We start from the raw sequence: 27,101 nt of genomic DNA, 5'->3' as shown, positions 1-27,101 counted from the left end.
ATTGCATGTTTGCTAAAAGAATTACCATTAAAATGTTTACAAATAGATCAGTTAAGAACACTTGTAGAAAATATTATAAACTCCTACTAGAATAGCTTGAAGTATTTTCTCACATTTAAAAAAATAAAAAGTCTACAGGCAGACAGTTTGTTGTGAATGCGACAGAAAGCTAAATACCATTGAATCTCAAAACTAGGCTGAAAATACATCATTTCTTGGGCAAGTCGCATATATTTAACAAGAAGTCACTTTGTTGCATTTCAATTTTGTTTAATTCTGAAATAATGTACGCTCCGGTGGGGACAAGGGGATGTGTCTCACTTCTGGCTCCGTTCATATAGCTAATCAACGTGTACTCTTGGGGGGGACAGGGTGGGTGGGAAACAGCTCTTAACTCCTTTTGAATTTTAACAAAAGGACACTTGCTTGGCACATTCCATGCTCTAAGTTGCTTATTTGACAGCAGATTACTTTGAGAAGTTTCATAAAGGCATGCATTGCATCCATTTACACATGTACTTCTTCAACTTTAGTGTGTAGCAGCTACTCTTTAAATGGAGGCGGTTTGATTACCTAATAAATAAAACTGCTCGTAATCCAAGAGCGAAGGGCACGTGTTAATGAAGGTATTTTAGCAAACCTGCCATGGCTTCTATTCTCACTGGTCTCGTGCGAGCCATCCATAAAGAATTATTTATGCCTATCATAGAAGCCGTACTTTCTCTCTTTTAAAGCTGGATATATCTTCAAAACTCAACTAGTAAGGGGAGGTTTTCCCAGTGAGGAAAAGGAAACAAAAATCACTTGCCTTGAATTTACCTAGAAATGTTATGGATTGGGAGGATTTTATAAGTAATGAGATCTTTGTTACACAGTAGTCATCTCTTCTTGTTCCCGGTGTTATCAGAACTGTCGTGTTTGAGTGATTTTCATTTTTTTTTTTTTTTTTTTTTGGCAGGGGGACGTTCCTACTTAAAAACCATGGTGTGTCTTAATAGAAAGTAAACAGAGCTTTTTGGCTTTTTCCCCTCTCTAGTGCCATAAATGCAGTCAGAATTCCATAAAGAAAAATATGGAATACTAAGCATCTCTGGTGTGTCAGGCAAAGCACAAGGGAAATTCTGAGGCTTAAATTCTTCAAGCTTAAGTGATAGACAGTTGTCTCAAAATATACAGATAAGCTCTGTCTTCTCTTCTCCTTTTAACTGATTTTACATGTTTCCATATTTCATGTGTCCAAAATATATAATGCATGTGCTGTTCTCACTTGAGACCGGAAATAAACATACAAACTCTTTAAGCAAATAAGGTATGAGGGACAGAGACTACAGGCTGAGGTGTTAACTTCAGTAAACTTCTCTTTTTCTTTCTCTTTGACAAATTCTGTTTAGCTCGCAAAGAAATCAATGCTTTTTCACATCACTGATTTTATGAAGTTTGGGAATGTATTATCATATAGATTGACAGTTGCCCCACGGTTCCCCACCACAGCATGGACACTTACAAAGCCATCATTAATTTCTCACACTTGTACCCCGCGATGGCTTCCTCCGTAATAAACACTGTGTCCTTCAGAATGGAATCAATAACCTTTTAGGTATGCCTCTCTTGAAGAGGAAGTAACAAGAATCCATACTTTGAGAAAGGAGCTCTACAATTCCATTTGAGAGTGGAAGGATATGTGTTGATAAAGTGAATCTTTCCTTTGGATGCCATGCATTTTATTTAATTTTTGTGATGGAATCATGGAGTTACGGTGCTTTTTTAAAACCACCGTTAATTAATCCTGTTTTGTTCATTTCATTTTACTTAGTTAGGAAGTGAGGACAGGTGTCAGAAAACAGCTTCTGTTTCTATGGGGGAAGTCGTGTGTGTCCATGCTTCAAACTCATGTAAGCAAATCCCTGATTTGCCACTGCAATTCCTCGTGCTGCTGTGACACAATGACCTACGAGTGACTTGTGAGTCCCAACTCACTGTATGCATTGATGAATTTGTCCTTTTTATTTTGTATCCCTGTAATGTAGAAAGTCCTTCCACATCCCACTCAGAGCTCTGTGCCACACACTCACTGTCTGGTCACCAAGTGAATGTGGCACTGACACAGGTTGCTTTAAATAGATAAAACTTTCAGGGTCCGATCCTTTGCTCAGGTGCTTTGACTGTATCATTAAATGCATAATGACTTGGTTAGAAATGGCAATAGGAGTTGAGAACAGCACGCCCAAATTTGGGCTGCTGAGATTTTTGGGCTGCTGAGATTTAACTAATCCATCTTTAAACAGGCCTTTCTCAGTGACTTTCAATTAGAATCATCCCCCCATTTTTATGGGGGGGATAACAAATGTCCCACTTAAACTATGTCCTCTCTGAGGCCCTTTGTATCACCTGAGTTATGGAGAAAATGGGGCAGTCACCAATACACAAGAATAACTAATTGCCTCTTTAAAAATGCAGAATAGCACACACTAAAAAATTTGGTCTATGTACTCTTGATTCCCTTAGGCAGTTTCTTCACCTTGGGAACTTGAAAATATTCTTTTTTTTTTTTTTCAGTTTCAGTTTCAGTTTTTGTTTTTTTTTTCAGTTATTTTATTGGAAATCCAGAAAGAAATTAAGCTTGGCCAAGGGATAGGAAGCCAAAAATTACACAAAACTGAATTTGTCCTTGGTTAATGCTTTAAGAAAATTAACCTTCCCTTGCCCTCTCCATTTCCACTCCAAGTAAATAAGAGTACTGTTCATTTTCATCTGTTGTCAATTCGGAAATTTATAATTTTCATAATGTACTTTGAGGTTGAAGATATAAATGTTGGGTTGACTCTATTGCATTTCACAAAATGAATATAAGACAAGTTGGCTCTCAAAACAGAGTATGTGTGTGCAAAGTGTGTTTGTGAAACATAGATTCTATTTCATTGTGAGTCCTGCATTGGTCTGCAGGATCCCTACGTCCCCAGGAGGGCTTGGACACACCCAGCTTCTTGCTACATATTCATAGAGACAGGACAGATGAACTCAGAGAAGAGGAAGGGCTTCACTTAGTCCAGGGGCAGGGTGTGCAGGGGGTCGCAACCACACTGCATTCATGTGTCAGGTGAGGTGAGTTTCTGGAGTTATTCACCTTTCTCCTTGAAAAGCCAGCTCCATAATCATGCCTCCATTGAGTGCCTCGTGAGTAACCACGTGCAAACTGCTGTGGGTTTGCTCCTGCTCCACTCTATAACGTACCCTCAGATTTGTGTTTTAGAATCCACTTCACACCTTTCATCTCCCCTGTCCCACATGTAAAGATTATAGGGAATGCCTCCAACAGATATATAAAGCTTACTGTAAGTACAGGATAGTTACAGCTAAGAGCTCCTAATTTTGCTCTTCACAAAAGCAAAAAGCCAGTGTAAGAAGAGTAAAAGAAGCAGTGACATAGTTGACTGTACTTTTGACGTTGATTCAGGGGTGATTTCTTTTCTGGTCAAGTTTTGTGGGGACAAAAAACATCATGGAACCTAAAGAAAATGTTTTATGATGAATGAATGTATATGAATGAAAACAAAATTTAAATGCATTTAGATGACAGTTACTTGAAATTATGTTTCTAAAATTTTACTTAAACTTGCAAATCTCAAAGAGTAATTTATAAAAGAGAATGTGGAATGAATTACCACGGAGGGAAATGCTCCGTTAAAGGACATAAGTATCATAAGCTCTCAGTTTGGTTTATGTTTAAATGAAGAATGATTTGATCTTAATCACTCTGGTTCAGTTTTCTTAAGATGTAGATATTTGAGGCCGTAGCGCCACTGCATTTTGCGCAAAGTTTATTAGTGGGAATCTTAAATACATGTTATGTTAGTGTTAAAATGCAACTGAATATAACAGAACCAATAGGGCAATATAGGAATATCACCTGGTCCCGTGACATGTTACATTAGTGAAAGGATAGATGTTTTGCAAACAGAACTCTATGAGATGGTAGAGATTTAGGGTTTTAGCAAATTGGGCATTGCATTAAGTTACTTTCAAGTACAACAGAGTACTTGAGGGGTATAGGAGTGCTTGATTTCAGTACTGCATGTTCCAGATTATAAACTTTAGTGGCATGGTTTTTCATTATTTATATATTTCTTTCTCTCCTTTGGAAGTTTCTTTCATGTTTGCTAATGCTCCCAGGGGCTATCAAGTGATGGCTCCATTCAATAAGTACAATAAATAAAATGAAGCACTAAGCCTTACTTTTGGCAAGGGCTGCCTGATTATTACACGTGTAATCTCCAGGCCTTCGGGGAGACATTGGGCTTGGTGGATAATCATGTGGTTTTAAGCTGCTGAGTTCCTGATATCTGCACTTTTCACTTCAGTTAAGTAGCAAAAGCAGTAAAAGAGTGAGAGGCGACACGTTTTGTCAGTTCACAACTGGAAGTCTCTTCAGTCAGAAAACTCTTAACATTTTTCACTTATTGTTCAGTCACTCTACTTTAGTTGTTGTTTGTCAAGCATAACATTAAATTTATATTTCTGGGAGAGGTGAAATCATGTACTAGGTTAACTCATAAATAAAACTAGTTACTACTAAGGAAGTCGATAGCATAAATTTTTACAGACAACACAATCATAATAAAATTGCACAGACAGTAATACCAACTGAAAGGGTTTGAAAGGTACCTCTGGAAAGTAATGAAAGATTTCACTTTCCCAGTCTAAAACTGGGAAACGATGAGGAAAGAGACATTTTCAAGTGATCGTTTTGTCAGTGACATCGAAATTACAGATATGTAGATATGATGCATATATGTTCATATATTAAGGTGAATGTGTTACTTATGGTTTAATCTGAGTATTACTGAGTGCTGAAAGAAGTGCCTAGAAAATTGTCCTTGTCCAGCTTCTCTAAACTCAGCTTGTGGACTGTTAAGAAAGTCAGTCAAGTCAGTCAGAATAAGAGGTTCCTAGAGTATTTGTTAATAACAGAGCTTGCCAACTGGATTTCAAGAGCGAAAGCTAGGCTGTCAGCTGTGTTAACGCATCAGTGCAATTTTCTTTTTTAAGATCATATTACTAGCCAACTTTTTTTTTTAAGATTTATTTATTTATGCATACAGAACTGGGGTACAGGCCAGAGGAGCTGGGGTAATGAGAGGCTTCACCAGAGACAGAGTGGGGAGCAGAACAGGCAGACCAATGAAGTACATTGCTGAGGGGAGCAGCAGGCAGGTCAGGAGAGGTCTGCCGCACCATGTGGATCACCTCTGGAACAGGGATTGAACTCATGCTCAAGTGGCTTTAGCTTCTGAGTGCTGTGCTTTAGCCAGCTGCACCACTAGGGAGGGCCCTACTAGCCAAAATTTTAAAGTTAAGTGGGGAATTTCCATATTAACTTTTTTTTCCCTTGTAAATGTTGACTTGCCTAGGAGCATGAAAGATTCAGTAACTCTTGTCCAGGACTTCTCCAAAGAAATGGGGAAAAGCCAGAACCATCTGTCCTTAGAGGGCCAATAGGCACCAGCTCACCCAAGCTCCTTCCAGACAGCCCCATTCAGTTATGGGGGAAGCAGGCTTTGCCTCTGTAGATGCTTACACAATGTCCAAACTTGAGAAGTACTAAAAATGGCAGAGCAAGCTATAAAACATCGATTTTGGCATAATTTAATGGGTGTTTAGCATAGTGTTTTTGTTTTTTTTTAAAGATTTATTTATTTATTCATACAGAACTGGGGTACAGGCCAGAGGCTGAGGGGCGGTGAGAGGCTTCACCAGAGACAGAGCAGGGAGCAGAACAGTCAGATCGACGAAGTACACTGCTGAGGGGAGCAGCGGGCGGGTCAGGAGAGGTCTGCCACGCCATGTGGTCACCTCCGGGGCAGGCGGGGATCGAACTCATGCGGAAGTGGCTTTTAGCTTCTCAGTGCTGCGCTTTAACCCGCTGCGCCACCAGGGAGGGCCATAGTGTTTCTTTTTTATAAGCTGATCTCATCTGTAAAATGGGTTTAAATTGGCTACATCAACATTTTTTTTTTAAAAGACATTCAGGTGAAATTTACTCACCTGAAATCAGTTTCAGCAGGAAATTAAGAAAGAATAGATGGGCTCAATATGAGGGAATGGTAAGTGGTTGACAGCCATCCCTTTTTGGGAAGTTGATGTTCTGAAAAACCAAAATATGGAAGACAGAATCTTTGATTTGCCAGATATGTTTAAAGCTATTTTAATAGAAAGTTATCAGAGTAGACTTTTAGGAAATGCATACAGGGAAAACAGATTTTTAAAACCTTAGCCACTTTAACTAGTGGAGCAAAATGCCAATGCTTTCAGGAGGCAGTCATTTAAAGAGGAAAAATAATGACTTCATACTAATTATGTTCAGTTTTGATGAGGCTAGTGGTTGATGGAGTCTGTAGTGAAGTGGAGGATGATAAAGCAAAGGCTTGATGAGGAAAGTGGAGAGGTAGATGAGGTCCTCCAACATCTCAGGAGTAAAGGACTTGGAACAATGTTGCATACTGCTGCCTTGGGAATGAGCAAGACAGGATTAGCATTCCACATGCTAAGAGGTATTCCTCTAAAGTGGGTTAGCAGTATGCCCAAGTATTATTCAAGGATAGATCTTTTTCACAGTATAATATTCTCCCAGCCAGTTAACATCCCTAGGATATTTATGAAGGGTAATTGAAATACAAGTATGTTTACTAATGGAAGGGGCTGAATATTTGAGTTGGCATTCTTTAAAACCTCCATTCAGGGGCCCTCCCTGGTGGTGCAGCAGATTAAAGCACAGCACTAAAGCTAAAGCCACTTCTGCATGAGTTCAATCCTGCCTGTCCCGGAGCTGACCACATGGCAGGCAGACCTTTCCTGACCTGCCTGTTCTGCTCCCCCACTCTGTCTCTGATGAATCCTCTCAGTGCCCCTGAACCCCTGGCCTGTACCCCAGTTCTGTACGAATAAATAAATTAATAAATAAATAAACCTCCATTCATAGAGATTTATACTCATTGAGGAGAATAGAGAAGATCGACGTAACTGTGGTGCTTCTGCTGGTGTTAAATATTAAAAAGTAGGCATAGATCTACAGGGAATCACAAAAGAAGCTTAACATCCTTCTGGTGTGTTTTATGCAAGAAATGCACTTTCACACATGTACTGATCTAAATGGATCAATGGAGTGAATTATAAATTATATATATATATATATATGTATATATAATTATTCATCCACACATATGCATAGTATATATATGTGTGGATGAGTTATTTTGTCGCAATCTATTAAAATATCTTATTTTTCATAACTATATGTGCCATTTACATCCTATTATTTTGTGATGCAATTTGGACTTTCTGCTTTCTACTCCCTGTGTCAATTTTCACTTGTTACTTGGAGAAAGTGAAATATTTTACTTTGCTGATTGTTTAAGATAGTAAGCATACCTGTACATCTATAGGGAAATTCCTGTCTAGTCGCAATAGAAAAGTATATGGACATTGTATATGTCAGGAGATTGGTATTGATGGAGCAACTTTGAGGAGGTGATGTTTTGTTAGCTTGTAAATGAGTTATTAAAGTTTATATGATTACAAATGAGGAGATGGCCATTCCCAATAATGACAGACCAATATGTGCGATAGATGGAGAAAGCGGCGGGAGTGAGGGTGGTATGAAAATGACAGTAAACTTTTTTTAGGATTAGGAAAATTCTCTTGCCAAAATATTCTTCTCCTAGTCAAACTAATGGGAACACACTGATTTATTGGCCAGAATGTATCTGTAGATGTATAGGGACCAAATGACCAGAAGTTTTGAGTTCCATCCTAAAGAATTAAGGTTGGACCAAGAAGATGTAGATATATGCTTAAATATATTTGAACAGGGGATGTTATAATTTTGAAAAGTCATCTGATCCAAATGCACTCATGTACATAGTCTCACACAGGTCCATGTGCACACAGGCAGGTGTTTGGATAGGAACGTTACAAAATTAGAAGCAGTAATTTTAGAGACAAGCTAGGTAATAAGAGGAGTGATTCTGGCTTGGTGACCCAAGAATTATTTGGATTACAGGGAATCCTACTTCTTGGCATTTCAGGTGAAGGGATTTACCCTGTGGCTAGTTTGTCATTGCTGAATATCTGTAATAAATACTAAAATGTGAAAAGTATCTAACATAAAGTGGATGCTATACAGGGAATGTTCCTTATTGAGTAATGGACTAGACTCAGTGTCAGTGAAGCTATACTCCAGTGTTAATAACAATTAATCAAATGATTAAATAATATTATAACATAATAAAATAGCATCAAATATCATTATGTACAAGGAACACAGGTCTTAACATTATTATTAAAGGAAAATTTGGTGTGCGGTTGGAAGGAACTCTTCTAGGATGACTAACAGCTTCTTGAGGTTTATTTCTATTCCTGTACTCTCTTCTATATCCTATTCTTTCTATATCCTGCTTCTTCTGAAGTCATATTCTCATGTGATTTGGTTAATTTCTCCTATAACTACAGTTATGCCTTCTTCCTCATTCCCACTCTTTTATATTTTTATACATATGTTTTCTTAATCAGACTTGAAAGAGCTATATTCATTTCTCTTTGAGACTTTATTTTTATAGATACTATGTTGTTTTCATTGTATTCATCCTTTATAATTCTCTCATTTTGCCTTTGGAGTATATTTGTTCTTTTTAAGAAACATTTTAATGTGACTATTAAGATTTTGTACTTTAAGTCTCCTTATTTAATAAGAATACTAGGCTTATCAGATTCCATAGGATACAAGGTATTGTGTTTGTCCTAATTTTCTAAAGAGTATTAAGCACCTATACTCCCAAAATAAAACAGAACATTAAGGCTACCATTTTTTCATTTTAATTCCATTCCATACTGCTAATCAATTCCAACTTTTTATCGGTAATCCTTTATGGCATCTCTAGCAAGATATACAATATTGACATATATTGACAATATTGCATATATGTATATGTTTGATTGTCACTAAGTATACATAATGTAGTATATATAAAATACGTGAAAATCTTGAAGAATGAAAGTCGCCTATAACTTGACACTAGAAATAACCATAGTTAACACTTTAGTGCATAGTTTTTCAGTCTGTGTATGTGTGTCTTTATGAATTTTTTAGAGTTGGCATCATATACAAGAATTTCTATTATATTACTTATTTGTTTCAATAAGAATATTACACTTTTTCCTGTGGCACTAGATTTTTCTGTACTGGTTAAGAGGTACATGATACTTCATTAGATTAATACATTTCCCATATTTATTTTGAATAGTAAAGACCAGTATGATGAACCCAAAATATGTATCATGCACATCCCTAATTCTTTTTTATAGAAGTTTTAGGACATACATGGATGTAAAAATTATCATCTTTTCCAGTAAGTTTCCTTTTTTTTGATCAGAACTGGAGGAGACTTCTTGCATCTGGAGTCACTGGAAACGATCTTACTGTTTTTCCTATTTATCAGTGAAAATATTTTAATTCTGGCTTTTATTTATTTGAAAATGACTGAGACTTAGCATCTCTCCATGTGTTGATTTATTACTTGTATTGCTTTATATGATTTATATTTCTTCTCCAGATGAGACAACATTGGAATACGCCTTCTCATTTTTGTTTATATTAATTTTTTAAAATGAGTACAGTGATCCCAAAATAAGTCCTGCTATACTTTATATGTGTACAGTTTAAAATTTACAAGTGTGAGATCACTTGACTGCATTCTCAAAATCATCTGACTTATTTTCTGTAAGATATAAAAAATGATATTTACTACATATCTATGTGTGTGTGCACACACATACACACATATTTTGACTTGGCAATTTCATAAATCCATTTAATCTATCAGGCTTGAAAACTGGAGCACCATTTAAATTGGTTGTACTAGCAACAACAAAAAAAAAATGCTATGTCTCAGTAGGGTAGGGAATTTGTTTCCATATTAAGTATTTCAGCTATTGTTCAGAATGCAGGACTTTATTTCAGATTGTTAATTTATAACAAACCAAGGATAGAATTGCATTCCACATGATGAAAGGGAATTCACATCTGCTAAGACAATCTGCAAGGCACCTTGAGGAGATAGAATCGAGTAAATGATGTATTAAATATTCTTAAAACTTCCTCCATCTATGGTGCCTTTGATTCAATGAGGATAGTAATCATAAACACAGTGGTATCCTAGCTATTGGTATTTTTACAAAATAGGTAGTTCTGCATGCAAGATAAATATCTCAGCCTATAAAGAAATACTCTGAAAATAATCCTGTGAAGCAATTACTATTATAATAAGCATATGGCTCTACTAATATAGAGTGGTACTTAATAATTGATGTTACAGAAAATAAAAGAGTAGAAAAAGTTCTATATTCTGGGGCATCCCCTTGTACATTTAGAATGGAAAAGACCCTAGTGAAATGCAAAACAATTAAGAGAACACAGGCTATCTTCCACTTCCGCTGATACACATTTATGGCTGTGAACAGCAAGGCACATTGGGAAGGCAGGAAGTATACAAATCAACTTAATCTGTCCCACTGTGGTATTTCAGGCCCTCCACAATATAGTCCAATTTTATGATTTTACTCCTTGCTCCAACTTCTCCTTTAAATATATTTTTAGCTCCAGCCCAACTAGGCTGCATATTTTTCCAGCTTTTTCCTCTTTTGTGTCTTTGTTCATACCATTCCCTTTGCATTTAGGGCTATCCTCAAAACCACCTGTCCAGCACATTTGTATTTGTTCTCAAAAGAATTACCTAAGATGCCCAGTCTTCTATGAAACATTGATGATCTCTCTTTATATGAGCTCCCACCCTTTGAATTCTTCAAAATTGACTTATCCATTTCCTTTGAAGCTTATGAGAACTCTGCCTTCTTTTACCAAGATAGAGATGTTAATGATTTGAGATTGATTATGATTTGAATATGAGATATCAAGAGTTTCTGACTTTAGCCACAGATTCCTAAGTACTAAGATGAGGAGTATTTGGAGAAGATAGGGTTCTGGGGCTTATCAGGAGTTCTCTTTTGAAATATATGAAATACAAAAAGGAAATGTGAACAGTTATGTAATTATTAAAACTAAGGGGATTATAAAGAAAGAAGAGTAGAGGGCCAGGAACAAACTCTAAATATCCCTTGATTGTTGTGTAGAGGGAAAGGAATATCTATAAAAGAGACTAGAGAAAAAAATATTGACTGCAGCCCAAGCATTTATGATTAGGGCTCTTGATGGCTTCCAGTTTTTGTGACTGCATAATCCATGATCCATGGCATTCCAGACAAATGGAAGAGTAAAGGATTTAGTGTAGGGATACATTAAAAAATTCCCAATAATTGTAAAAAAAAAGTCTTTGTGATTGGAGCACAATGCAAACTGAGAAGATTAGTGAGAAATGAGGACAAAGAAGTAAACATACAATCAAGTCATGTAGGACTTCAGAGATGATTTAAAATCATAATCTTTATTCTGAGAGAACTGAATATCCAGAAGAATTTTAAGCATGTGAATGTTAAGATCTGACTATTTTTAAAAATCTCTCAAACTATTGTGTTTCCAATAGAATAACAGGAACACAGGTGTGAAAACCAGTTAAGAGGTTATTAAAGTGACCAGATTAAGAGAAGATGAAAGTGTCTAGGATGAGTGGAGGTGAAGATAAATGGTCTTCATATATTTTGAAGGTATATGTTGTAGTGTTTCCATATACATGGACTGAGAAGTGTCTAAAAAAGACATGTTTTTATTCAAGTTATTTGTATTTTGTTATTGTGTGGTAGAAATTTTTTCTATTTGTTGAATATATCAGTTATATGGCTTAGAAACATTTCATCCCATTCTGTAGGTTTCTTTTCACTATGTTATTTTCTTTGCTGTGTAGAAATCTCTAAATTTGATGTCTAATTTTGCTTTTGTTGCCTGTGTTTTGGGGTCATAACCAAGAAATCATTTTCAATACCAATGTCACCAGAGTGTTCTCCTCATGTTTCCTAGGATTTATAGTTTCAGATCATTTGTTTATGTTTAATCAATTTTGACTTAGTATGTGTGGTGTTAGATAACTTCAATTTTAGTATTGTATGCATGGCTATTCAGTTCACTCTACGACATTTGTTGAAGAGAATATCCTTTACTCATTGTGTATTTTTAAAACCCTTGTGGAAAATCAGGTGACCATATTTCTATGTTTTATGTTATGTTTTCTTAGTCTATATGTCTGTCTTTATGCTACTGTCATATTATTTTAATTCCTGTAGCTTTGTGTAGTGTATTCAAAATCAGGAAATGTGATGCCAAGAGCTTTGCTTTTAATCCAGATGCTTTGGCTACTTAGCATTCTTGTGGTCCTATGAGAATTAATTTTTTTTCTATTTCTATAAAAATGTCATTGAGATATTGATAGTAATTGCAGTTATATAAATTGCGAATTATGAAAATTTTAATAATGTTAACTTTTCAATCTATGAACATTGGATGTCTTGTCATTTTTTTGTCTGCCCCATCATATTTTGCAATCTTTAAAGTTTCTACATTAAGGAATAATTCATCTGCAACAATATAATTTGCTTCTTTGTAATTTTAATTATTTTTACTACTTTTTCTTGTCTACTTGATCTGCCTGAGATTGCTAATATTATGTTGTTTAAGTGGTGTGAGTGAACATTCTTATACTATTCCTGATCTTACAGGAAACAATAAAAACTAACAATTTCTCAAAAAATGCATACCAATAAGCAGTTTATTTGGGAAAAAATGTTCCATGTCACTTTGAACGAAAAAAAATGTAGACCAAAACCAAAATGCATTATCATTTCACACCTGTTAGAATGACAATTACTTTTAAAAGAAATAAAATATTGGCATCAATTGTGGAAAAATTGAAACTCTTGTACATGATTGATGAAAGTGTAAACTAGTACAACTTTTGTAGTAAAGAGTTTGAAGTTTCCTCAAAAAAAAATTCAGACAGTAATATCATGTGTGCCAGGAACCCCATTTTGACTGTTTACTGATAAGAATGAAAGGAATGATCTTAAAGATATGTGTAGAGAGAGAGATACATCTTAAATACTTAGTTATATGTGTGTGTGTGTGTGTGTATACATTTATTGCAGTATTCTTTCCATAGTCAAGATGTAGAAACAGCCTGAATACCATACCATTCAATAGATGAGTGGATAAGGTAGAGAATAATATTTGTTTTATTCATCTGTATAAAAAAGTATAGCCTGCCATATGTGATAACATGAATGAACCTTGAAAACATTGTTATCTGAAATATTTCTCACTTATGAGATTTCTAAAATATTAAAACTCAAGAAAGGAAAGTAGAATGGTAGTTTGTAAGGGTTGGAGTAAAGGGAAGGTGGACATATACTACTGAGTGATGATAAAGTTTCAGTTATCCAAGATGAATAATTTCTAAATATCTGCTAAAACACCATGCTAACAATTAGCCATATTGTATTTATATTTTAAAACATTTGAGGGTAGAAATCATGTTCCTGCTCTTCAATAAGAAACAGAAAGAAAAAGAAAAAGATAACGTTCATGTTTTTTTGGTCTGAGCAAATAGAAGTATGGATTTTCCGCCAACTCAAATGCTAAGTTCCATCAGCTGAAATTTTAGGTGGAACAAATTTTGGACTGGAAAGTGGTGAAAGACTGATTGTGGTAGCATTAATAGAGAATGGGATGACAAGAACCAGAGACACATATGAAGACATTCTTTCTAAGAGTTTTACTGCACATGTGAGAAGAGAGTCAAGAAAATTTTTTGTTTTCAATAAGAGAAAACCATATCTTTTTGTGTTAGTGAGACTGATTAGAGAAGGGGAAAAAATTCACTGATAATAAATAAAGGAATGGAATTTCTTTCATAAGTGCAGGTATGCACTCTGTTAAAAGGAGAGCGAAGATTGCAACAGACTGGTTACTAAGTGGTGGTCTTCTGTGGAATTTTTGCTTGCTCTGTCTTCTCAGTAATGTGCAAATTGTGATTATCCACTGAGAAGGAAGATTAAGGAGGGAGGGACTTGGCTTTAGAGAGTAGTGTGAAGAAACTACTGATCATGGTCATTGGTCATAGTCACTACAACTCAGGAAAATGAGGACACTTTCCATGGTCTAGGGTGTGTGTGTGTGTGTGTGTCCATATTATACTGACAAGTACAGGCACAAATTGGGTGGAGTTTGACTTAACTTGAGTTGTAGTTTTACCAGGTTAGTACTAAATACCATAAGGCAAAGAGAGGTAATGATTACAGTTATTACAGGAATTCACCCTGAAAAGTATGCTAACTAAGAATGAAAAGAGAACAACATAGGATAAGAGAAGGGAAGGTGATAAAAACAATGGTTTGGAAGTTATAAGAGCAACTTCACTGGAAGGGAGGTAGTAGGGTTTAGAGAGTGGGCTATATGAAATTGATATTAAGGCAGGGTTTCAGTTATCAACAATGAGAAGTCATGACCAGGATGATAAGTAACTGAAGCTGAAGAGAAGAAACAGAGGGAAGAGGAGTTCAAAGAAATTAATGGGAGATAGCTGTTAAGTAAGTGACAGAGAGTCAGAAGTTGAAATTATCCAGAAAGGAGGAGAAAGGATGGCAGGCATGTGATCCAGTGTTAGTAAGAGATAATGTGTGCTATAATCAGATGGTAAGAGATTTCAAAACCAAAAATACTTACAGAGCACTGAGTGCATGGTCTACCAATCTAAGAAACAAGATAGCCCTCTTTGATATCTCTGGTTCCAGTGGTCAGAAGGCACAGGGAGGAACCACTCCAGGGCTAGCAGTGTGTTTTAGAAAGGGTAGGCTTTCCATTGAAGCAAGAATATGAAATCAGCATATCAGCATGTGAAGACATGGTTGATGTTATTTTCATTGTTAAAGGGCATAATAAGGATTTAAGAAACACATTGAAGAAAAATATTTGAATGTTCAGGGGTAAGTAGTGATGGTTTTCTTTAACCATATATATATATATTTTTGTACGTCATTCTTCATTTTTGTCCAATGTATGCTTTTTCATCTGGGATTTAATCCCCGTGTACTTCCCACCACCAATTCATCTGTGTGCCATCACGATAATCCTGTATACTCTACTCAGTCCTGTTGTGAACCCCCCCTCCCCCCGTCCTCAAATGTCTGTGGCTTATAGTTTGTTGATTTTAGTTTTTACTTTATTAAAATACTTTATGCCCCCAATCCCTTACACTTCTGCTCTGGAACTACATTTAACCCCTCATGATGGAGTTAATTAAAAGTTAGACCAGGAGAAATGTGGTTTAATGTTAGTGTACAGATTCGCTGTTGATCCCAGAGAAATATTCCCAACCTATTTGTCTTCTTTAAGACTCTGTTTGACTAGTGATGCTAGCAAAGACATAGAGACACCATTTAGTTTAAAGAAATGTGTATTCATTGGAAGATGCAGAAACTTTATAGCATTTCATATTGAAATACAAGAGAAGAAAGGAGCCATTTTCTATATACAATTGGAAACACTGATGATGGAGAACAAGATGCACATTGCTTATCAAATTGAGTCATAAAACTATGGGAGGGAAGGAAAGAGAACAAGCATGAAGATGAGAAGATGAAGGGGAAATAAGGCAGATTTTCCCCTGCAAGGAAAATTCCAAAGATGAAAGATTATGAAATACTTAATAGACCAAAATCTTTGTACATTTGATTTAACAAAATTTTTCTAGAATAATGACAAAACAAATACCAGAAATTAATTAAAGAAAACAAATGCCTTGAAACTACTGTAATCACTTTATAAAGTGAAGTGAAGACAATTCACTTTATGGAAGCTTCAGAAGATGGAAGCTTTGAAAGATGAGTTTTATTGATTAAGGATCAAGCTTAGCTTGAGTTTTTATGTCTATGGTTTGATAGAAAATGGATGTTTCTCATTTTGAGAAAGTGATAACCTGATGAGTTAACAAACCAATGAGCTAGGAGTACAGGGAAAGACAGAATGATCGTTTCAGAGCATCTAAGGAATATATATCTTCTTTATTCTTACGATTATTGAATGAAATGAGATATATCAAGCTGTTAGCTATATGCCTGCCAGAAGGTAGACACTCTAGCATAGTCCTAATTACTTTCTGTATTACTGTTTTAAAAATTATTTTCATTGTTGCTATGTTTAATCAAGTTAGACTGCTTTTAAATTTTATAGATTTATAACATGCAAGTAATTCAATATGATTTCTGGTGCGTCCCTCATAACCCTCAGCTATGAGTTTCTTGGGCAGAAATGTAAATCCCTATTCTGGCATTGATCTTGCAATAAAGGCAATAGGAATTAGATCATTTTCACTTTGAATGACTGTCCTTTTTCTGGGAATCTGTCACAAGTGGAGACTTGCCTTGTATATCAAAAAGGGATTCTAAAAGGTAACTTTATTTATGTTTTCATTTTGTTCTTCAAGGAAAGGGAGTTAAATATTAATTAAAAAGTCTGATCCAGTAAATACAGAGATGCAACCATCCCAGATTCAAGGGTGCATGATAAAAGGAGCTGCAAAAGGGATAAAAGTCATAATGAGCTGAGAAGAGCTGAGTGAGGAGCAGATGAGTGATGTGGGTTGAGATCAAAACATGCAAGGAACCCAATTGCAGTCTGTGGTGCAAAGGGCCTTTAACTACAGGCTGCATCACTCATTCTGAATGCAAGTCATCAAACATTTATTGAATGTCTGCAGCATGCTGGGAACTGGAAATACAAAGATAAATTTCACATACTTCCTGCCCTCAAGTAACTCGCATCCTAGCAGGAAGAAAGAGACCTACATGGTGACAGAAGTGAAAGAAAGTAGAATAGCACAGTAATTAAGTATATTCTCTTTGAAATGAGACTGTATGGGTTTAAAGCTTTGTTCTATCACTTCCGAACTTTAAGGAGATGGAAAAGTGCTTCATCTCTCTGAGCCTGAGTTTCTCCATTAATAAAAAAGGAAATACCCATGGATTTATTGGAAAGAGTCAATGAGTAATTTCTTGAATGGACTCAGTGAAATTCCTACTACTTAATATGGACAGTGATGAGAGTTTTCACAAGAAGTGAGTGTTTTGGCTAAGCTTTGAAGGTAGTGGAAGATTATACCAGGTAGAAGCAAGATTTGTTGGCGTCTTAAACTGAGGTTGCTACAGAATTGTGAATCCAAAGCTGTGAATAAGCTGGTATGGTTAAGGAATTAAGAGCAATCTAAAAACAAAGAAAAGAATGGTGGGTGGGAGAGAAATAGGAAGGGAACAAATAGGAGAATGGGAAGTTCATCATGAATCAACTTTTGGAAAATGCATAGCTAAGCATTTTGACTTTGCCATTTAAACTGTGGGAGCCATTGAATGTTATTAACAAAGGAATGACTTGATTCCTTGACTGTTCTAGAAAAGTCACTCTAAATATGTGCTCAATATTGGAGGACAGTTTGGACCAGAGGAGAAAATGGAAGGGATGAGAGTCTAGAGTTCCTATTTAGGTTAGCAAGACTGATGGGAAGGGGTATCATGAAGGGAAGTATTCCAGAGGCAACTTGTCTGGGGATAGCAGTTCACTGAAGTGGGCATATGTGGAGTCACAGGGCCAGGGAGGCTGCAAGGGTAGTTGAAGGAACAAAATTAGGATCACCAGGCTAGAATAAAGTCAATAAAAGAAACAATCTAAAAAGAGAAGAACATCTTGCAGGGAAGCAAGAAGTTTGAAATCAGAAAATTATTGCATATAAATCTTGCTAGATTTATATATGAGAGTATTAAATTGGTACTTGGAAATGCTTTGGTGGACATAGTCAGAATGTGAACTTGGGAACAGAGATAAGGAAACTCTCACCCTTAGAGTATAATTGGGGTTATATCCAGGGACAAGACATCTGGGGTAGGGGGTATAGAGTAACCAAGGGCTCTTAGAGGGAAGTTCTACCTTTAATTAGAGGGCAGGTCTAGAAATGTGAATCAGCCAAGTTGATAGAGAAAGGGTAGAGAAAAGAAGGATAAATCTGTCCTCTTCTGGGAAGAAAAGACCATCAAGAAGAGCAAGGTCAACTGTGCCAAAAGCCGAAAAATCCTCAATTAGGACAAAGAATGACATTGATTTTAGATTTGACGTTGATAACATTTGATGGAGTGTTCTGTAGAGCGAGTGCTTGATTAGAATGGCTTATGGAGAGGCAGACGTAAAGAAATGAGAGCTGAGAGCAGGCACCATATTCTCTGTATAGGTGCACAGGTGAAGACCTTGCTTTTCCTATAGTAATGCCCCAGCTACAGAAGGTGACTTAACCATGTCTGTTAGCATGAATGGTTTGGAATTTTATCTCATAGAAATGATGCTAAGCAACAATTTATCATATTCTTTCCAAAAGGACCTTGATCTAAAGCATGGAAACTTAGGAAAAGACAGATGCTTGGAATTACTCATAGTATAACAGTAGAAATTATGTTTGCTGAGAACCATGGACAGTAATAAGAGAGTCATAACTTATATAGCATTTGTGGAATAATAATAAAATAAAAAGTCTAACTTTTTAAGAGGCCAGAGTATAAGTGTTCTGAGTAAAATCTAACATGTGCAACTTAATCATGTAAGTCCTGGGCCCTGCCTGGTGGCACAGTGGGTTAAAGTACAATGCTATGGAGCTTTCCACAGCCACTGCAATGCCAGCTCAATCCCTGGCCAGGGAGGTAACCAACATGGTGCAGCAGACCTTTCCTGACCTGCCCACTGTTCCCTTCAGCAATGTGTTTAACACTATCTGCCTGTTCTGCTCCCTAGTGTCTTTAAAAATCACCTCGCCCCTGCAACTCTAGCCTGTACCCCAGTTCTTATATACATAAATAAATACATCGTTAAACAACAACAACAAAAAAAAGTAAAACATGTCACTCTTCTGCAAACCTAAATAGTGAATCTTAATCAAAGACTTTTTCCTTTATTATGTGGCTGTGCAGCTGCTTTGAAGATGCAGCAGACCTCGGATGACAGTGTCTCTTCATGACTTATTTAGAGCTAAATCATAAATTTTCTTTCCAAGAAGATCTTGACCTTCCAGGTTTAGGTGTGAGAGTAAATTTTCCTATCAGAACCCTGGCATTCCAAATCTTGAGAAATGGCATAAAACTCACTGACGTTGTTTCTGTTATTAGTACTTAGTTTTGACTGTTTTCACTTGTAACTTCAGTTTATCATCATCATTTCCCTACCAATAGTAGAGAAATTAAGGTAAAGAACAGCTCTAGAGAGGATATATATTCTGTTTTTCACTCCAGCAAATGCATAGTTAATGGCTGTACACTCTTTCTCTCCCTCTCTTTTTTTTCCTTTAATAGGACATATCCATTTTTTACAGTTCTTTAGTAACTCCTTTTTTTAATTTTATAAGTTTATTTTTACATCACTTTAGTAACTCCTTTTAAATGATAATCAAAAAAATTCATTGTCAGCATCATTTTTTAAATTACAAGAATCCATTGAACCTTAAGTTTTGGATTCAGACAGACCTAGAATCCCACCTCTTCCATTTAAAAGTTGGCTGATCAGTTAATTTCTTAAACTTTCTGAATTCATTTTTGTCCTTGGTAAAGGGAATACCTATTCTAAATGGCTATTGTGGGTATTATAGAAATTAGTGCATTATATTAGTGTTGCATCTTCCTTGATTCTAAAAGCAACCAAAGATTAACATTGTAATCATTTATAGAAACAATCACTGCTGAAAAAGCCTTGTAAATTACTCTTGAGCATACATGTTTTGCACATGCAATCCTATGCAGTGATATAAGTGTGAGTAAAACTTCAGTGCTTACAAAAACACCCAGGAAATAGTAATGTGAATATGGATCAAGACAGATCTCTTATTTGTACTGAAAAGCACGGACGGTGACATTGGGGGGAATTATTGTGCCTGAAATATGAGCAGATTATGCCTTCCATTCACACATCCCAGAAGTTCTGACATGCTCTTTCTCTCCTTCTTCCATCCTCCTGCAGGTCACTAAACAAAATACCACTCTGAGCCAAAGCAAACCACACTTCCTAGTATATAGTAAACACTCAATAAATAGCTCTTATTGTGACTACAGTGTCTTTTATTATCCTAATATAGGAGAATTAAAGAAAAAAAAAAAAAAACACCACTCTATAGCATAAGAGACTGTAGAGTCAGCAGTCCCAGAACTCAGGCATACGCAGCCTCATTACCTACTACACCTTTGGGTGTCCTTGCTCAGAAGAGGCAGTGGTACCCGTGATCAGCTGCAGTGTGATTTTTTTTTTTTCTTTTTGCAGTGTGATATTTTGAGTTAATTTTGGGCTCTCTCCAATGTCTTCTGAGAGCCTCATAAAAGAACATTTTCTTAAAGCTAATACATAGGGAGGCCTAAAAAACTTCAAATTGTGCAGCTTTCAGTGGATTTGCAGTAAACCCTTTACAAGGAGTCTGGGAGAATGGATTTGGTTAGGGTTCTAGTTCTTTTCCTCAAAGATTTATCAGTTTAGAAATTGTGTGGGTGTGCATGTGTACACATACGTGTGGTTTTTAGTTTTGCTTAGTAGATGAAATTGCCTTAAACTAAACCACCCCTGTAGTAACACTGTGACATTTGGGTGGCTTATGACTGCTTTCACAGTGATGCTTTTTCGGGATGCAAAACTCAGCTGAAATATTGGCCACCCTTGCTTCTTGGTAGTAAAAGAGGACTACTTTGAAGTACCCTAGTGACAGAAACATAAATCAGTGTTATACAGAGCTTACATGTGCTGTGCTAATATCATTGCCGTTGGCAAGACGTACATCTATTAAAGCAACACTAAACCTGTGGTTTAAATGTCTGGATACCCCCTTTAGAGTGATTCAGTTAACATAGGTTTTGAGTGATTGTTTCACAGGTCTTCACATTTTGCACCAAAAAGTATGAGTCACGGTGGGTAGACAACAAAAAACTTTTCTGTTTTTTTTTTTTTTTTTTTTGCTTTGAAATGTGATTGGAAGAGGCTTAGCCCTGCTCGAGTACCCTGCTGTTGATTTCTCCAAGGACCAAAATACACGTGACGACTTCTTCAGAAAGAAAATATTAAAGTTGAAGTATAAGGATTTTTAGATCAAAAGAATAATGATTTTTTAAAATCTTTACTATGTGATAAATTATTCTGAAGGCATTATAAAGATGTACAAACTTACACTAGGGAAAAACACAGAGTTGGTGGTGACTTTGAAATACATGTAGACATAAGACTAGCCTCCTCCATCCTCGGCCAAGTTTGTTTTCAGCATGATGCTACAACTCACTGTTTGTTTAAGTCTTTTTCTCATTGTCAAAAGATTTTCCTTCTCATAATTTAAGTGAGAAGCATCTCACTTAAGAACATTTTAAGAACATCTACGTGTCTTAAAACCCATGAAGCACCATGCCCTCACCAATGGTTTTCCTTTATTTAAAAATAATGGTTTCATAGAAAACTGTAAATTATTTCCATCCTCTACTTACCTTTCATGAAGAAAATGACACCTACATTTTAAACCAATTTAACTCTCAAAATGTACCATCTGTGCCTCTCCTCTTGTCTCTAGGCCAAGAGAAAGTCATTAAACTTGAAGATGGTAAGAAGAGAAGAGTCGTAGAGAGAGACTCTATAGTGTGTGAGAGGCATGAGGGGAGATGAAAGGCCTCTGAAATTGGAGACTTTCCTGGTGCATTTCCCTGAGAAAGAACTAATGATGGTGATTTGGGGTTATAAAAATGACTGACTATCCATCAGCATAGGGGAAGATCAGAAGATCCTATTATTCCAGTGAATGCAGAAATCCTGCAGGCAAATATTATGATTGACTATCACTTGGGCCTCAAGCGAGGTGAGTTCAAGCTAGGGAAAATGACAAAGCTCAGGTATAGCCTCTTCAAGAGAGATAAGCCTTTGAAGAAGCCCTTTAACCATTTTTGTCAGCAAGGCCACAAGTGACTCCCTTGGAAGTTTGTCACAATTGCTCTTGTATGATACTCAGTATTTTTTCACCACATTCTCCAATGAAGGTGAACTTGGTGCTGCTGGCTGTTGAAATCAATAAAGGCTCCCTCAGTGGGTGCTGGTTACCTCCATCCATGTCTCAGTGCCCTTTAGAGATCCCACCTGATCCTTTGGGGTGCTCTTCTTTTCTATTATTGGTAACACCATTATTGAGATACAATTCACATAGAGTACAATTCACTCATTTAGTATAAACAGTTGAATGGTTTCTAGAATGCTTCAAGACAGGTGCAGCTATAGCACAAAGTGCATTTTATCACCCAACCCCCACCCGAGAAACCCAGTACTCTGTAGTAGCCACTGCCATCTTTCCCTGACAAGCCTTGAGTTCTGTGTCAACTTCAGTCTGCTTTTGCTCTATAAATTTGCCTTTTCTTGTCAGTGTGTTTTAATGGAATCAGCCATGTGTAGTCTTTTGAGTTAGCTTCTTTCACTTATTGTGATGTTCTCAAAGATCATCCATTTTACAGAATCTTTCAGTTCCCCATTCCTTGTTATTGACAAATAACATTCCATTGTGTTTGCATAATCATTGATTTCTCAACTTTTCAGCTGTTTGATCCTTAGCATCATACTTGTTTCCTGAATGATATGGTGCAAAGCTCCACAGACCTTGAGATTACCTGCAGGTAACGTAAACACCAGTTCTGCTGCTAATTAGCTGTGGGACCTAGTCAAGTTACATAACCTATGTGAGTTCTGCAGTTCCTCTTCTAATGTAAATAAGCACCCTGTGTGCCCCTGTGGCCAGATGTCAGGGTTAAATGAGATAACCCTTGAGTAGTTTTGCATTTCATAAATAGGCGGTCACACAGTGTGAACTTTCCCATGGAGATCTCAGACATTTTATATAAAAGTATCCTGAGTAATGCCAGGCTGTTCCCTATTTTCAATCAAATCAGAACTTCAGAGACTACTGGTATTGACAGGGTGTTCTGCAAAAGACTCAGCAACGCTCTGTGAGAATTGTTTCTGTACACCTTAACTCAGTCTCACCCCATAATCTCAGAAAGTAAATCTCTCAAACCTTTACTTAGATAGAGCATGATTTGGGGGGGGGGGGATGAAATTGATGCCAGCACCCAACCCAAAAGGGAAACCAGAATGGGCCTGCCCATTTCATGTCAATGTCTGTTGAGACAAAGATAAGCAGTTGGCTTGCTAGGTGACACAGGATTTCAGAAACACAATAGCTTAGTCTTTTATTTTACATCTTTAGACCTCAAATGTGGTTTATCATATGTTATTAAAACTCTCATTTTAACTTTAATACAAGACGAACACTCAAGATATAAATGGGGTCTTTTGAAGAAACCTAAGAATGTGCTTAACGTCTTAGGTAATTGAGTCAAAGATAGTGACTTGCCAAGTCTTTAAGTAGAAATGCTGCACCTAAATAAATGCTTCTAAATGAGGTTGCAAAAAAAAATTGAATAGACTTTTATTTAATTAAACTTTCTTGTAAAGTTTTCTTAGAGTGTGTACCAATTCACCTTGTCAGTTCTCATCCAGGATGTTTAATAGGAGGTTTGCTTTCGTTTCCATATCAAAATCAGCTTCCGCCCTCTTTACAACTTCACATTAGGCAGTCTGTGGAAATTGCATTCTTCCCCACATGAATATGCATAGAATTAAGTATTATCGATGGACTTAAAGAGCTCAATTATTTTTGCAATTGCATGCTTAGTTGCTTATGTTGAAGTAGAGTAGAGTGAATATTTCAAGGCCAGAAGAAAGAAATCTGCTTTCTTAGTCGGATTTTTAAGACAATTACCATCAATATCATTCCTTGATTTATAGATCACAGAATATCTTAGATTATAATGAACTTTTTTTTTTCTCACAAAACTGTGAATTAAAAGTATTTTAAAGATGTGCAAACTCCTGTCCAGGAAGAATATCTGACCTCTGATTTTAGAGTGAGCAAGGTTAAAGTCTCAACAGTTCTGAATTCTAGTTACTCATTACATTCTCTGCATTGGATTGCTTCTGCGGAGAGTGACTAGTTACTATAGATTTGAAAGTGCCTACGTACCTTACATTTTTATTTTTAATTTTGTATACACCCAGATATCATCAGTTTATTTGATAGTGGACATAATGCAGATATGTGTGATGCCAGGATAGATGTAATTCTTGATTAATAATTTAATAAAAAAGTAAGGTGCTTGTTTACATTATTAATTAAACTTTTAAAGAAAAACACATACCAGAAATTCATTTGAGGAAACACTGAATGCAAATAGGCAGACAAAAGAAATGAGGGTATGTTCCTGATATACCCATTTGAAATATGCCACCTGCTTTACCCTTGCTTCTGGGACATTTGGGCATGTTCTCTTTTCCAGGATTGTTGTCATTGTGTTGGAGTGTTACTATTGCAGGGATGGTTGTTGGTGGGCAATTTGTATAGATCTAGGATGCTTGGAAACTGTAATCTTAAAGTCAAGTGCCTATAACAACCAGACAGATTATGTAAATGCCTGGGTGTATGGTGTTACTGTAAATATGGTTGTGTTCTTAAAATGATAGAAACTGAAGAGTACTGAGACAAGTGTTCAAGTGAAGGAGAAAATTTTACTCTGGTTGTTACCATGCCATTAGCCTGTGATATTCATAGACTACTTATTATCCAAATAAGTTTAAAAATTGTTGTATGTTTAAGTAATGAATTCTCTTAATATTTGAATTAAATTAGAGAAAATCCTCTGCAGGGAAATTACATAGGGTGACCATTTATTTTTGATTAAATGAATCACCTATTCCCATTTAACAGTGAGGGACTAAAGTGAAAAAAAAAAAAAAAAGAACTGCATAGTTAGATTTCTATCACTTTGATTTTCAGAAACTCACACATACCAAAAAAATAAGACTGTACCAAAACCTTTTTCTTTTGGGGAAAATACCAAGACTCCATTTCACTCCCTAATTCCATTGTGACCTGATGTCAAAATCTGAAATTATAACAAGTTTGTCATGAAAATCAAACATATAGGAGGAACAGAGTAGAAAAAAAGAATTCATCTTCCAACAAAGTGTAATTGCTCAAATCCATTCAACTTTCAACGGTCAGGGGATTCTTGGCACTAGAGGTGTTAAGGAGTTTACTTGGAAAAAGAAGCACAATAAACACTGCTCTTTGTCCAAAGCTTCTCCCTATTATATGTGTAGCTTACTTTAGTGTTTGGGTCTGAGTTTTGAATGAACTCAAGATCTTTTGTCAAGAAGGTTCAGTAAATGAATAATCCTTACTTTCATTGTATTTCTCAAGGAATGCCCCTATGTCTTGATAACATTGCTGAGGTGCCAGAGATTCGGGTGACAAATGATATTTTTATTTCTGACATGCTACTTTTTATTATATCATTGAGAATAAAGTTCAATAAGTGACTTCTGATAATACTTTACTGCAGTCTTTATGAAAGATCGATTCCATTAAGTAGGTACATTTCAGTTGCTATTACTTCGAGTGATGCCATAATGTACTTGAAATGTAGTCTTTAGTTAATAATAGCAAGCTTATTGAGTGCGTTAGGGATGTGCTAAAAGTACTTACATTTGGGCCAGGTATCAGCCAAAAAAAGAGTACTTTACACCTGTATCCTCCCTATGTGTTTTCCCCAAATTGAATGTATGAATAGTTTAAAGAATACATGCAGTTAATTTGTAGGCTATTCTGTAAACTACTACAATGAAATAATAGAATCTCTTTGAAGAGAATATATAAGACAACTTCTATCTCAAGTTATTTAGGAAACGTCTTCATGGGCATACTGTGTGCACCAGTGTAATATGTCTACCTACCTAGGAAGAACTTCAGAGATACCATTTAAAAAAAAAATGGTAATATGGATAAATAAGATAGTTTTATGTTATAAAATTTCTTCAGATTTGGAGAATTAATTGTGTGTAGTTAAAAAAGAGATACAAAACATAGGAATTTGTTTTCTTCTAGTTTTTAGTGTTCACGAAAATGAAGTGAGAATATTTAGGCAAAACATAGTGGATAAACTTACAGAAAAGTTGCAAAAACAATAGATGAAACATCTATATCCTGAAGGGGCAATTTTAAAAGTAATTGTAAAATTTTAATAACATAGGGAAGTGTTCACTCATCTATTGTTAAGTTAATAAGCAGTTCTAAAAAATTGGCATGCACATTGTAGAACCAATTAAGTTCCTTTAAAAAAGAAACTCACATAGTAAGCAGACTAGAAATGAGTTCAAAAGCATTCACAGGGTATGCACGTACAGTGGGGTTGGGATGATTTTTGCATGTTGTTCTGTATTCCTGGTTTGTAAAATAATAAAGGTGAAACACCTTTATACAGAGGACACATTTTAAAACAAAATTAGATTGGTGTTAGTTGTGCTTATGCAATTCCTATTCATGTATGTTTTGTGGTTTTAGCACATTGAGATTAAGGGAAATACTAGTTGGATAGTGATTCTCCCTAACACTGTTGATGGAATTTCATAGTGGTGTTTTCTTGTCGTTTTAAAATCCATTCACTTGTGTTAGGTATTGTAGTTAAAAGACCAGGTCACCATGAAAATATACAAGGAGAATTTGGGGATCTTGTACTCATCCTGTGGCTTCATCATGATACAACTTTTTTCTACCATCAAAAAATAAACACACTTCCTATATAGCATGAAGTGTGTAGAATTTTTGTGGATGGCTTGAAATTCTTTTAGGGTGACACTAGCAAATATCTCCAAAATATAATGTCAGATCTAGTTAATCAGTACAGTAAAATATATTAGAATTAATCTTCATTAGAAAAATAGCAATCAAAGAATTCAACTCTTCTCACTTGTTGGGACAGATGGCCTATCTTTATGAAGGCAAATATCCAAAAACAACAACCCACTACCTTATCTTTCAAAATATGGTGCTCAGAATCATCTTGGAAAAGAGCTATTTAAGCCTAATAAGCCATATGCTCAATGAATTGATTTATTCCATTCTCTCATATAGTCATAAAACTCTTCTTTGCAATGTCTTCATCATATCTGCATTCCCTGC

At 35.9% G+C, this 27,101-nt stretch overlaps 1 protein-coding gene across 1 annotated transcript in view; it reads left to right on the top strand.

The window, feature by feature from the left end:
• Window positions 1-27,101, top strand: part of TENM2 (teneurin transmembrane protein 2) — an 895,709-nt gene that overhangs the window by 76,020 nt on the left and 792,588 nt on the right. The window lies entirely within an intron of this gene.

Source organism: Condylura cristata, unplaced genomic scaffold (assembly GCF_000260355.1).
Source record: "Condylura cristata isolate star-nosed mole 26May11 unplaced genomic scaffold, ConCri1.0 scaffold00026, whole genome shotgun sequence".
Taxonomy (NCBI): Eukaryota; Metazoa; Chordata; class Mammalia; order Eulipotyphla; family Talpidae; genus Condylura; species Condylura cristata.
This window is presented reverse-complemented; position numbering and strand designations above follow the sequence as displayed.